Below are 13,733 nucleotides of genomic sequence, written 5' to 3' on the forward strand. Positions count from 1 at the left end.
ATAACTAATAATAATAATAATAATACATTTATTTTATATAGCGCTTTTCAGGATACTCAAAGACGCTTTACAAAGCGAACAAGACATAAAAACAAACAAACAAACAAAAGATTTGTCCTGACGGAGAAGCGGCGAACAAACAGCGCCAGCGTCCTCTCAGGTCAGGGTCCGGCAGTAAATAATAAAGAGCACAAGACACACAATTACAGTTTAACACAGACAACCATCACAATGATTGCTCCAGGCACACCCTCACTGTGATGGAAGGCAAAGAAAGTCTTATCTCCTCCTCATTCTTCTCCCGCGGTCAGGCAGTCAAACTGCTGCCTCGAGGCGATCGAGGCTTCCGACTTTTGAAGCCCCCGCCGGGGGATGGAAAGTCCCAGGCCGAGCCGAGCAGTCCGATGAAGGTCCTGAGCCCCCACCGGGCGATGGAAAGTGCCGCGGCCGAGCCACGCAGGGCGATGAAGGGCATGCGAGCATCTGAGATGCTGCCTGATCTGCTGAGTTACTCCAGCATTTTGTGAATGCCACTACAATTTGATTGAATTGTTAAAAGGTAGCAACAGTTTGGTCCGTTTGATGCAAATGACCTATATTTAAGCACTGTGAGAAGTTCTTGTATGCCAGATTGATTGAGTCCACAAGGTGACAAATTTGATTTAAAATTGACTCAGTGGCAGGAGGTAAACTATAATGGTCAATACACTGCTGAGCACACGTTCCGTCGTGGGGTGCCACAGGTCAATTCTCTTGCCTTTTTGTGGCATAGGCAAATGAACTACAATGTAGAAGAAAGAAAGTCGCTTGCAAAACAGTACATTGTTAATATTGAAGAAACTGCAGGGAGATCTCAATTGGCAGGACAGTGGGCCGAAAGTGGCAAGTGAAATACAATCTCAAGAAAAGCACTAGGAGAACGACATTTGGAAAAGGAGAACAAAGGAAAAAATACAACAACATTAACTAAGAAAGTGTACAAGGAACGGAGGAGTCTGTACTGACAAATCCCTGAAATGTTGCAGGCACGTTGGTTAAATCAATACGAGATACTTCACATTGACTACAGGCATAGAATAAAAAACTAAATGCAACCGAAAACCAGCTAGGCATCTAGACTGCAGTTCTGAATATCACATCACAGGAAGGATACGATGGCAGTGGGTCCAGGATGAATTAAAAGATTCTGCCAGTTCTGCAAATTGTTGGTTCTGAGGAAAAATTGGACATACCTGTTTTCTGCAGAAAGGCAAATTTGTCCATCAGGTAGTCCATAGAGCTCAGAGGACCATCAGAACACAGCTACCAGCCTTGGAGGGCATCTACAACACACGATGCCTCAGAAAAGCCACCAGCATCCACAAAGACTCTTTACACCCCTGCAACAGTCTGTTCGAACTTCTACCATCGGGCAGACGATACAAGGCCTTCTACGCCCGCACCTCTAGACTCAGGAACAGCTTCATCCCCAGGGCCATAGCTGCTATGAACCGGTCCTGCTGAGCCGGATGGTCACATCGCACAGTGATCCGGCACAGATCTACTTGCACTTTATTCTGTTTTATAACTGTTACAATTAGTTTCATTGGGTTGCTTAAATCAATACTGACTAGCTAATTAAATTATTGCATCGTATGGGAGGCGCATTCCCAATCTCGTTGTACCCCTGTACAATGACAATAAAGATATATTGTATTGTATTGTATTTAATCAACTATATAAAACCGAATACTGGCTTGTGAAGAGGAAGTTTCCTCTCAGATGGTCAAGAGGCAGGGGATACCAATTTGAGCTAATTATAGCATTTGTAGGGAGTTGAAAGAAAAACAAAATCACACAAACTTTCTTGGAGGCAAGAAGGCACCTTGTTGAATTGATTGATTGAAAGATACAACACGGAAATTGCCCTTCAGCCCACGCTGATCATTGATCACCTGTTCACACAAGTTCCATGTTACTGCACTTTCTAATCTGTTCCCTACACACTTTGGGCAAATTTAGAGCCCAATTAATCTACAAACCCACACATCTTTGGGAGTTGGGAGGAAATCAGAGCATCCGGAGGAAGCTCACATGGTCCCATCCAAACTCTACACAAACAGCACCCGAGGTCAGGATCGAACCCGGGTCTCTAGCACTGTGAAGCAGCAGCTCTACCGACTGCGCCACTGTGCAGGTGGCAGACACCTTTCAAGAATTTAAAATAGTTCCCAAGACAAGTAGAGAGCCATAGAGTATGGAAGCAGGCCCTTCGGCCCAACTTGCCCCATCAACACTAATCACAGCTGCCTGCCTTGGGCCCATATCCCTCTAAACCCATCCTATCCATGTAATGAGTACTTGAGTTGTCATAGACACAAGTGGCTTCTTGGATGCCATTTCCAAAAAGAAGCTTGCGTCCCAAAATGATATATCCAGCAATTTGCTGATGCAGATTAAGTTTCTCAGCATTGCTGAAACAGCTCCTCCCAGCCAGTTTCACAACTCACTGGCTCTCATACTAAAAATACTTTACATTATTGGGAACACATCCTCTTTAAATACTTCGGTTGTTACTCTACCACTATTCAAAATTTGATTACACATTTAAATAAAATAGAACTGTACTTTAATTATGCAAAATTGATATCCTTCCCTCTTCTATTTAAAAACAATCACTCCTGGTTAGATAATTATATGCATAGATAAATCCAGATAGAATAGCTTTGCCAATTGGATTAAGAGTTACCATGAACTGCGCTTTGCTGATTCTCCAATGCATATTAACCACAGGAACTTAGTGGTCAGTACACTGAAGTAGTTGGAAACATGCATGTCACTACTTATAGCAACATTTGGTGCAAGGACACCAAGAGTATTCTTCATTTAAAACAAAACTGCAACAAAAATTTGAGTTGAAAACACTTCAGTATGTTTTTTGACACAATTTCCAAAATCTGTGTTTTTTTAAATTCCATTGTCATGGTAGCAGCAAAAATTAAACTCATCTTGTATTGTTACATGCATAGCACATAATAACTATGATAATGATAATGATCAAGGGACCGTTGAATTTCTACTTTTAAAAAGTTCTCATCTGGCTTTTAAATAGGCTCCAAATTGTAATCTTGCAGTATTGCATGGAAATGGTTCCACTTCTTGAGGCATCAAATCAGCAGATTTAATTCCCAAAATGAAAATCTACATTTACACATACTGTTGAGTTGCAAGAGAGCCAAACTATGTAATACTGATGCTCACATTTTCCATGGCTAGTTTATCAGCACAAGCCTATATTTCAAACAATTATGAATGCTGAGCGATTAGGTTAAATAATAATTGATCAAATAATAAAAATCATATGATTAATGTTAGTTCAACATCTTTATGTTCTATATTTTTTCAAATAACTATTCCTATTTCTCTTCATTTGCTTTCCACCACTTGGCTGGGGCATTGGTGTTTACTGGTGAAAGTTTCAAACTCTCCCAGACTTATTATTCATAATTGGTTTATTTGGCAAATGTTCTTTCAAGTCAAGTTTGTACAGAACTACAAAGGACTATCCTCCCCCCTACTGATAAGAAAGCATGCTTCTCAGCAGAATGTTTCAGCTTTAGCTATTTTAACTACATTCTATATTAGCCATTTTCCCATCATGCTCCCCAATATGTGAGCTCCAGGGTTAACCAAACTATAACCTAGTCAACTTCCTTACAAGTCTCAAAATTCCCAACAACAGCATCCAACATATGTTTAACAAAAAAGCAGTATTAGGAACATGCCAAATGAAATTAGCCATTTTACTTGAAATCTTTGCCCCTTATGGACTCAAATATAAAAATGATGCAAGAGGTCATTTCAATGAGAAATTCCCCACACAATTCTGACTTGTAGATCTAACTATTAGAAACACTTTTAGATGCTTACCATTCTCCAAATTCGCAAGCGAGGTCAATCATAAATCATTCCATTCAATGTATAAGGAATATAGAAGGCCACTGCAGTGTGAACAATATTAAGGATATCATTCTTAGTTTTTTCTGATTTGCCACAGAGGAGGTATTGATTTGAACTTCCAGCTAGTCCTGGATCACAGCATAGCATTCTGAAGATGTGTAACATCACAAAGCAGAAAGTAAAGTGCTGTGAGCAATGCCTAGTATACGAAGTGAACAAACCCGGTTGAATGAGTACAATGCCAGCTTTGTAACAAGTCTCAGTGACTGGACTAGTAATAAAATATATCCCATATGCAAAACTGAACAAGACTGACAATCACTCGTTTCAACATTAAGCATGCAAATGAGACACTACATCAAGAGTAAATTATTTTTATAATAATTATAAAATTCAGTCGAAAACAGTCAAACAAGTTTCATGAATTGCTTTTGTTGGAAACATGGAATGATTAGAAACTTGAACATTTTAAAGAATACAATCGCAAATACAAATGTTTGCAGTTTACATCAAACTTCCAAACCATATATACTTTCAAACTTCTAAATATTGTTAGTTTTCCTGGGGGGACAGGGCTTTCTCCATCGCTGCTCCCACACTCTGGAACTCACTACCCCAAACCGTCAGACTCCTCCTCGCTCACCACATTCAAAACATCACTGAAGTCTCATCTGTTCAGCACTGCCTTCAATCACTGACCATTACCTCACCTTCTTTTTCCTTTTCTCTTCGTTTACTCATTTATCTATTTATTTTCTTTTATGTTTTAGTAAACCATGTAAAGCGTCTTTGAGTGTTAGAAAAGCGCTATATAAATGTAATGTATTATTATTATTATTATTATTTAATATCTGCTGTAGAGACTGTATAAATAAAATATCATTAAAAATGGCCAATTTATCTGTTTGACATAGGTCATAGAAACCAGGAAATCAGTGCTTTATAACAATCAATCAATAGCACTGATTTCCAATGCACATTTCATCATTTTTTCAGATAGGAGCTGAAAAAGTCAATAAAGGTATTCACTGTCATTAAAATTACCAAAGTGGCTATTTCACATTATAAATAGCACTTCAGTTTATTAAAATTAAATACACACTAAGCAGGCTTATTCTGACACTACACACACTCCACAACTTACACAAGGGTTATACCCCGCACACACTTGAGCGAGTCAGATGTTACACAAGTGCTACTGGACACAGGGGAACTTCGACTCAGAGATGATGGGGGAGTATCCATGTGAATCGCTGACTGTTTGGAAAAATAGCTGCATGCACAGCAGCACACTGCTACTGAGAAGAGCAACTCGGAAGTAACGCAGTGGTCTTAAAGAATTGCTTACAGAAGTGCAATGTCATCTACTACACAAGTCAGGCAGTAATAGTACATAGAGCAATATATAAATGTTATGCTCGCTTTGAGCGGAAGACCAATGGGGTGACATCCATCCCGTCAGGCTCAAGTGTGCCTTTTACTAGGATCACTGTTGCAGGTTAGACAATAGACAACAGGTGCAGGAGTAGGCCATTCGGCCCTTCGAGCCAGCACCACCATTCAATGTGATCATGGCTGATCATTCTCTATCAGTACCCCGTTCCTGCCTTCTCCCCATACCCCCTGACTCCGCTATCCTTAAGAGCTCTATCTAGCTCTCTCTTGAAAGCATTCAGAGAACTGGCCTCCACTGCCTTCTGAGGCAGAGAATTCCACAGATTTACAACTCTCTAACTGAAAAGGTTTTTCCTCATCTCCGTTCTAAATGGCCTACCCCTTATTCCTAAACTGTGGCCCCTGGTTCTGAACTCCCATAACATTGGGAACATGTTTCCTGCCTCTAACGTGTCCAACCCCTTAATAATCTCATATGTTTCAATAAGATCCCCTCTCATCCTTCTAAATCCCAGTGTATACAAGCCTAGCCGCTCCAGTCTTTGAACATACGACAGTCCCTCCATTCCGGGAATTAACCTCGTAAACCTACGCTGCACGCCCTCAATAGCAAGAATATCCTTCCTCAAATTTGGAGACCAAAACTGCACACAGTACTCCAGGTGTGGTCTCACTAGGGCCCTGTACAACTGTAGAAGGACCATTTTGCTCCGATACTCAACTCCTCTTGTTATGAAGGCCAACACACCATTGGCTTTCTTCACTGCCTGCTGTACCTGCATGCTTCCTTTCAGTGACTGATGCACTATGGCACTCAGATCTCGTTGTACGTCCCCTTTTCCTAACTTGACACCATTCAGATAATACTCTGCCTTCCTATTCTTACCACCAAAGTGGATAACCTCACACTTATCCACATTAAACTGCATCTGCCATGTATCCGCCCACTCACACAGCCTGTCCAAGTCACCCTGCAACCTCATAGCATCTTCCTCACAGTTCACACTGCCCCCCAGCTTTGTGTCATCTGCAAATTTGCTAATGGTACTTTTAATCCCTTCATCCAAGTCATTAATGTATATTGTAAATAGCTGCGGTCCCAGCACCGAGCCTTGCGGTACCCCACTAGTCACTGCCTGCCATTCTGAAAGGAACCCATTTATCCGCACTCTTTGCTTTCTATCTGCCAACCAATTTTCTATCCATGTCAGTACCCTACCCCCAATACCATGTGCTCTAATTTTGCACACTAAGCTCCTATTGTTGTAGTCTGTGGCCTATTAGAAAAAACAGGCAGACAACTGAATTCGTTTAACCTCTTTATTCTACTCACCCAGGTGGGAGAGAGTCTAGAAACCGAAGCGTTTAGAAACGCTTAGGAAGCTAGTGTAGTCTCTCTCACCGAATGCTGACAATTACACATATTTATACCCGAAATACATGTGTCAGTACATTTCCTGTTGCTACCTTATATGGCAAGTTTTACAATGTCCTATAAATCTTTGCGTCTTTCGGGACCTCTGTGTCCGTTGTGTCCATCGTGACCTCTTCTTTCTTGGGAACAAAGGGCAGTCCATATGGCAAGTTGTTCTTCTTAACACTTCAAAGGATGGCTAACCATCAAAGCCTTAAAGCCAGTTGCCCATATCAAAGGATACCCTTAGCCATAAACAGGATGTCCTGGCAACATAATCGAGCTGGAGCTTTTACACCTTTTTTACACCCTTGCAATAAAACCCACGTGGCTATGCTGAATTTGAGCCCTTACACTATATGGGACCTTGCCGAAGGCTTTCTGAATGTCAAGGTACACTACATCCACCGGCTCTCCCCTGTCCATTTTCCTAATTACATCCTCAAAAAATTCCAAAAGATTAGTCAAGCATGATTCCCCTTCGTAAATCCATACTGATTCGGAACGATCCTGTTACTGCTTTCCAAATACTCTGCAATTTTGTCTTTTATAATTGAGTCCAGCATCTTCCCACCACTGATGTCAGTCTAACTGGTCTATAATTTCCTGTTTTCTCTCTCCCTCCTTTCTTAAAAAGTTGGATAACATTAGCTATCCTCCAATCCACAGGAACTGATCCTGAATCTATAGAACATTGAAAAATGATCACCAATGCGTCCATGATTTCTAGAGCCACCTCCTTAAGTACCCTGAGATGCAGACCATCAGGCCCTGGGGATTTTTTCAGTCCCATCAGTCTATCCAACACCATTTCCTGCCTAATGTGAATCTCCTTCAGTTCCTCGTTCACCCTAGGATCTCTGGCCACTAGAACATCTGGGAGATTGTTTGTATCTTCCTTAGTGAAGACAGATCCAAAGTACCGGTTCAACTCGTCTGCCATTTCCTTGTTCCCCGTAATAAATTCCCCTGCTTCTGTCTTCAAGGGACCCACATTTGCCTTAACTATTTTTTTCCTCTTCACATACCTAAACATTGGCCTCCCTGGGGGTGAAACACAGAAAGCAACTGGTCCAGATGGAGCTCCTGACCATGTCCTTAGCAACTCAAGTCAAGTCAAGTTTATTTGTCACATACACACACAAGATGTGCAGTGAAATGAAAGTGGCAACGCCTGCGGATTGTGCAAAAAAATTACAATTACAGTATAAAAATTAAAATTAATACAGAAAAAAATGTAGTCCCTGGAGATATAATAGTTAACAGTCCTGATGGCCTGTGGGAAGAAATTCCGTCTCATCCTCTCCGTTTTCACAGCGTGACAGCGGAGGCGTTTGCCTGACCGTAGCAGCTGGAACAGTCCGTTGCTGGGGTGGTAAGGGTCCCCCATAATCTTGCTTGCTCTTGATCTGCACCTCCTGATGTATAGGGTGTGTTCACAGAAATCTTTAATCTCTCGACACTGTTCTCAGGCACCCACCTGCTTCAAGACGACCACTATTACCCTACCAGAGCTGAAGAAAAGTTAGATCTCATGATTCCCGTCCAGTGGTCTTGACATAAACCATCAAGAAGAAGTGCTTTGGGAGGCTAGTTGTGAATGGCAGGACTTTCATATGAAGAAAGACTGGATAGACTCGGCTTGTACTCGCTGGAATTTAGAAGACTGAGGGGGGATCTTATTGAAACATATAAAATTCTTAAGGGGTTGGAGGGGCTAGATGCGGGAAGATTGTTCCCGATGTTGGGGAAGTCCAGAACCAGGGGTCACAGCTTAAGGATAAGGGGGAAGTCTTTTAGGACCGAGATGAGAAAACATTTCTCTGTGGAATTCTCTGCCACAGAAGGTAGTTGAGGCCAGTTCATTGGCTATATTTAAGAGGGAGTTAGATGTGGCCCTTGTGGCTAAAGGGATCAGGGGGTATGGAGAGAAGGCAGGTACAGGTTACTGAGCTGGATGATCAGCCATGATCATATTGAATGGCGGTGCAGGCTCGAAGGGCCGAATGGCCTACTCCTGCACCTATTTTCTATGTTTCTATGTCTCTATGAATCCAATCTACCAAGCAACCTTGATCCACTGCCACGACAAGTCCATGGCTGATGAGACGGTGTGCAGGATGGAGAATGAGAATCTCATATAACCTGGTGCCAAGACAACAATTTTCCTCAATGTCAACATGACAGAGGAGATTGTGAATGACTTCAGGAAGCAAAGCAGTACACATACTCCGGTTCAGTCTGAAGAAGGGTCTCGACCCGAAACGTCACCCATTCCTTCTTTCCCAAGATGCTGCCTGACCTGCTGAGTTACTCCAGCATTTTGTGAATAAATACCTTCGATTTGTACCAGCATCTGCTGTTATTTTCTTACACATACTCCGGTATACATTAATGCCGCCGAAGTAGAGGTGGTTGAAAGCTTCAAGTTCTTAGGAGTAATTATCACCAGCAATTTGTTCTGGACCAGCCATATCGAACCAATGGACACGAAAGCACACCAATGCCTCTACTTCCTTAGAAGGCTCATGTTGTTCAGCATGTCCCCAGTAACCCTCACCAACTTCTCCAGATGCGCCACTGAAAGCATTTATCGGAATGCATCACAGCATGGTTTGGGAACAGCTCCATACAGGACCGCCAGAAATTGCAAAGATTTTTGGACGTAGTCCAGACCATCATGCAAACCAACATCCCTTCCATCAACTCTGTCTTTGCTGTCTCAAAGTTACCAGCAAGATCGAGGGCGAGTCTCACCCACTTCTCCCCTCTCCCATTAGGCAAGAGGTACAGAAGTTTGAAAAAGCATTTTCCCAGATTCAGGGACAGTTTCTTCCCTAGTGTTACCAGACAAGTGAACCATCCCATCACCAATTAAGTGATCCTAGTCTACCATCTACTTCATTGGAGACTTCAAATTGTCTTTAATCAGACTCTACTGGACCTAATCTTGCATAGACATTATTCTCTTTTATCCTGTATCTGTACAGTGGACTGCTTGATTGTAATTATGTAGTCTTTTCACAGACAGGAAATAGCTTTTTACAGTACCTCAGTACAACATGACAAAAATAAATTAAACTAAACGATGATTATTATTGCAAGCTTTCTTGGTCAGTTTCATATTTGCAGAACTAAAACAGCTTTATCCCACACTCGCAAACACCACCATGTCTTTCAGATAATTTTACTTCAACACTTTACAGATGCTCTTCCCAATTGAACAAGGCCATCTCACTTCCAGTCTACTTTTTTTTTAAAATTTTTTAAAGGGGTTAGGTCTTTCTCTACATAAAAAATCTATGGGATGCATTAAAAAGAATAGACTGATGGTGTAGAACTCCAACCAGTGTTGACAAGTAAATACACATTTAATAGTAAAATAACTGAATTTAAAAGATTTTGACGATTAACAATGTATTGCATATGGCAGTCTCCAAAATCCAACCATGGTATTACGAATGCAACATCTGTTTAAAGTTAGTTGCCGCAGTGGTTACACCTCGTTGATTAAAATCTATTAACTGTTTTTCCAGTTGCTAATCAAATTAATTATTTGACCTTTACTACATGGAATATTCAAGCTAATTATTATCACTTACTGACATTTTTTTTAAACTGCCAGGTCTCATTACATTCAATGTATTGCATAAATACATTTAAGTTCAAATGCAGAAGTCAAAAACTAAAACAGAGCATGTAAAAGATGGTAGTGGTCCCTTGAGTAAACAAACTCCTCTGCTCTCAGACATTAGCTACACATCAGTAGCAGCAAAATTTCCGCATAGAGTGACACAGTGTGTAAACAGGCCTTTCCGCCCAACATGTCCCAGCTACACTAGTCTCACCTGCCAGCATTTGATCCATATCCCTCCAAACCCGTTCTATCCATGCACCGGTCTAACTGTTTCTTAAATGTTGGATAGTCCCTACCTCAACAAACTCCTCTGGCAGCTTGTTCCATACACCCACCACCCTTTGTGTAAAAAAGTTACCCCTCACAAGGTGAGGGGTTTTACAAGGTTTCCACTAAACCTACTGTTATTATCAGGAACATAATTTCTGTTTTCTCCATGGACACACCATTTTTTCTATTCTATTCTATTCTAACTAACTAATGCAGCAGAAATTAAAACGAGAGCTAAATAGGGCAAAACAAGTGAATATGCACAACCCAAAAAATTCAACAGATGTTTAATTGGAAAAGCAGAATAATTTCTTGGAAATATGAATTGGAAAATCTTATTATGGAAACTCTTATTATCTGAAATGAAATCTCTGGTTGCATTTGGTATGTACTCAAAGTGAAAGTATTCCTCTAGCTGACATTGAATGTCATCAGAATGTTGTAGCCTGACAAAAAAATTAAAGTAACCGGTGACTAGATACTTGGGGTTACACCTGCAGGGTAATTAGGGCTTCAATAAGCAGTCAACTAATCACTACTTGATTTTTCAAAGGAAGAGGAAACTGAATCTTGAGAGCAAGTACAATAATAAACTAGAGGCATATGCATTTCACCCAATAAGGATCCCAACAGTCCTGTATTATACATGTCTTCCATACAATGGCAATTTCCCATCAAACAGGAACAGTCAAGCCAGCCAAAACTCCTTAAAAGAGAATGTCACATGATAAGTTAACAGTTCACCCAATTTATTCAAAGATCGTGCACAACGTGACAACTGAGAGCTATGTGGAGCTCTGGTTAAATTTTGAATTAAGAACTCAGACTGTCGCCCTCCAACCTATGCGTTGCTCAGCACAGGCGGTTGGCTGGGTTGGCCCCTCTCTGTGTAACTGCAGCTTTAAAAACTGATCAGAGCTGTAAGATTCCTTGCATTGCCATCCCTGTCCCAACCTTCCTCTCAGCTTTTACATTTGCTGGAAATGAGTCATAGGTGAATGAGGTATTCCCAAATAAAACCAAGCATGCAATGAACAGTGAACTTTGATGATATATACAAAGTACATCCAGGTTCCAAGTTTAGAGGGTAAACTTCTCCCTCTCCTCAAAATAGCTGGGACAAAAACAGAACTTTTACACATTTTTATGATCTTAAGTACTGATGTGCAGTATCTATTAACTGAGAAGATGGCAGCTACTTTAAAGGATAAAGAGTACAAGAAAATAACTGCAGATGCTGGTACAAATCGAAGGTATTTATTCACAAAATGCTGGAGTAACTCAGCAGGTCAGGCAGCATCTCAGGAGAGAAGGAATGAGTGACGTTTCGGGTCGAGACCCTTCCTCAGACTGATGTCAGGGGGGCGGGACAAAGGAAGGATATAGGTGGAGGCAGGAAGATAGAGGGAGATCTGGGAAGGAGGAGGGGAAGAGAGGGACAGAGGAACTATCTAAAGTTGGAGAAGTCGATAAGTTGGAGAAGGATAAAGAGATCGCTGGCACCCAAAAGACTATGTTACATGGTTATTATTGAAACATTTTATACAACACTTGTAGCAATCAGTGTTCAACTGAAGCTGCAAAATCAAGTGTATACTAGATGCTCTTATGCAAGTTGAATGAATGTATGAAAGAGATTCATACATGAAAGTTCAGAATAATACAAGACATCACATGGGCAATAAGGATGGATTATAAACAAATCACATGCTGTAGAGAGTAAAACTGAGCACGTTTTAAAATTTGTAAAATGGTGGCAACGTAGAAGACATTTCATAAAATTTAAAAAGGAATCCTCAAAAAGAAATTCAGGTGAAGGTGCCAGAAACTGCACAAATAGGATTTATTAGAATGCTCAGGATATATAATGAAGTGCACAAGTGGTTTGTAGCCATTTGAATATGCTCTACAAGGTTCATACATTGTAGAGGGAATGGGTAGCAATCCCAAAGAGCAAAATGTAGTTTAGAGTTGAAGGTACACACAAAATGCTGGAGTATCTCAGCGGGTCAGGCAGCATCTCGGGAGAGAAGGAATGGGTGATGTTTCGGGTCGAGGTCCTTCTTCAGTTACTCGAGCATTTTGTGTCTACCTTCGATTTAGACCAGCATCTGCAGTTTTTTTTCCTAATTTAGAATTGAGATCTAAAAATCTATGACATCAGCAAACCTGTTGCTTCTGCAGAGAACAATTGAGGTCCAATTTAATAAAATCTTTGAAGTTAAAAGCACACCATAAATTAGCATTATAAAATAATTCCAGTTACAACTTCAATATTCATATCAGGATGCCAGAGGTAGCAACTGGGGATCACATTGCAAGTCAGAGACTCAAGGCAATAAACGCTTTGCTATAGGACAGTGTAGGAATTGACCGAACAAATTCAAGCCTTTGCCTTCACACACAAAACTTTACTTTTGAGAAGCCAACAAGAATTGCAGTTTTTGTTAGAAATTATATTGAAAAATGTCAAGCTGTTCCTGTCAGTTTAGGTTGCAGATGTGAGTTTATTGGGCAAAGCTACAGTAATGGGTGTGTCAACCACATCTTCTCCAGCAGTGCCAGGCTACATAGATATTACGAGCTGTCTTTACACAAAAACAGCTAGCCACAGGAACTAGAAGAATGGTAAATCTTGATTTGCATGACTGTAAATTAACTCTTACCAATGTCAGGCAAACTGCGCCAGGGCCAGGTCAGAAGCAACCCACAAGCCAGCGTCAGGAAAGGGCGTAGCCTTAAGGGAGGTATATGTTACCACAGATACTATAAAAAGCACTTCAGAGGCAAAGGAAGCATCAGATAAGCTATCATAGAGCGTATGTGAAATTAGCAAAACAGAAAGTGATGAAGGAACTTAGCAAATCAGGCCGCATCTGCGGAGGGAATAAACTGGCGACATTTTGGATCCAGACTGTTCTTCTGACTGATCGTCGTAGAGAAGAGAAAGCTGGAAAAGGGAGGTGGTGGTGGGACAAAGCTTGACAAGTTATATAGAGGTGGATTCGTGTGAGAAGCATTTGATCAGCAGATGGGTTGAGAAAGTGACAAAGGTTACAGGTGATATGGAGACAATAT

At 41.0% G+C, this 13,733-nt stretch overlaps 1 protein-coding gene across 4 annotated transcripts in view; it reads right to left on the minus strand.

The window, feature by feature from the left end:
• The window catches only part of pag1 (phosphoprotein membrane anchor with glycosphingolipid microdomains 1), a 113,075-nt gene that overhangs the window by 91,260 nt on the left and 8,082 nt on the right, over positions 1-13,733 (minus strand). The window contains exon 1 of one of the 4 annotated variants that reach the window (XM_078398211.1): positions 13,322-13,356. The exons of the other annotated variants lie outside the window; for them this stretch is intronic. The gene's annotated coding sequence lies outside the window, so the exon portion shown is untranslated. Of the gene's footprint in view, positions 1-13,321; positions 13,357-13,733 lie in introns of those variants that run through there. 4 annotated transcript variants of the gene reach the window in all.

Source organism: Rhinoraja longicauda, chromosome 4 (assembly GCF_053455715.1).
Source record: "Rhinoraja longicauda isolate Sanriku21f chromosome 4, sRhiLon1.1, whole genome shotgun sequence".
NCBI classification, from domain to species: domain Eukaryota; kingdom Metazoa; phylum Chordata; class Chondrichthyes; order Rajiformes; family Arhynchobatidae; genus Rhinoraja; species Rhinoraja longicauda.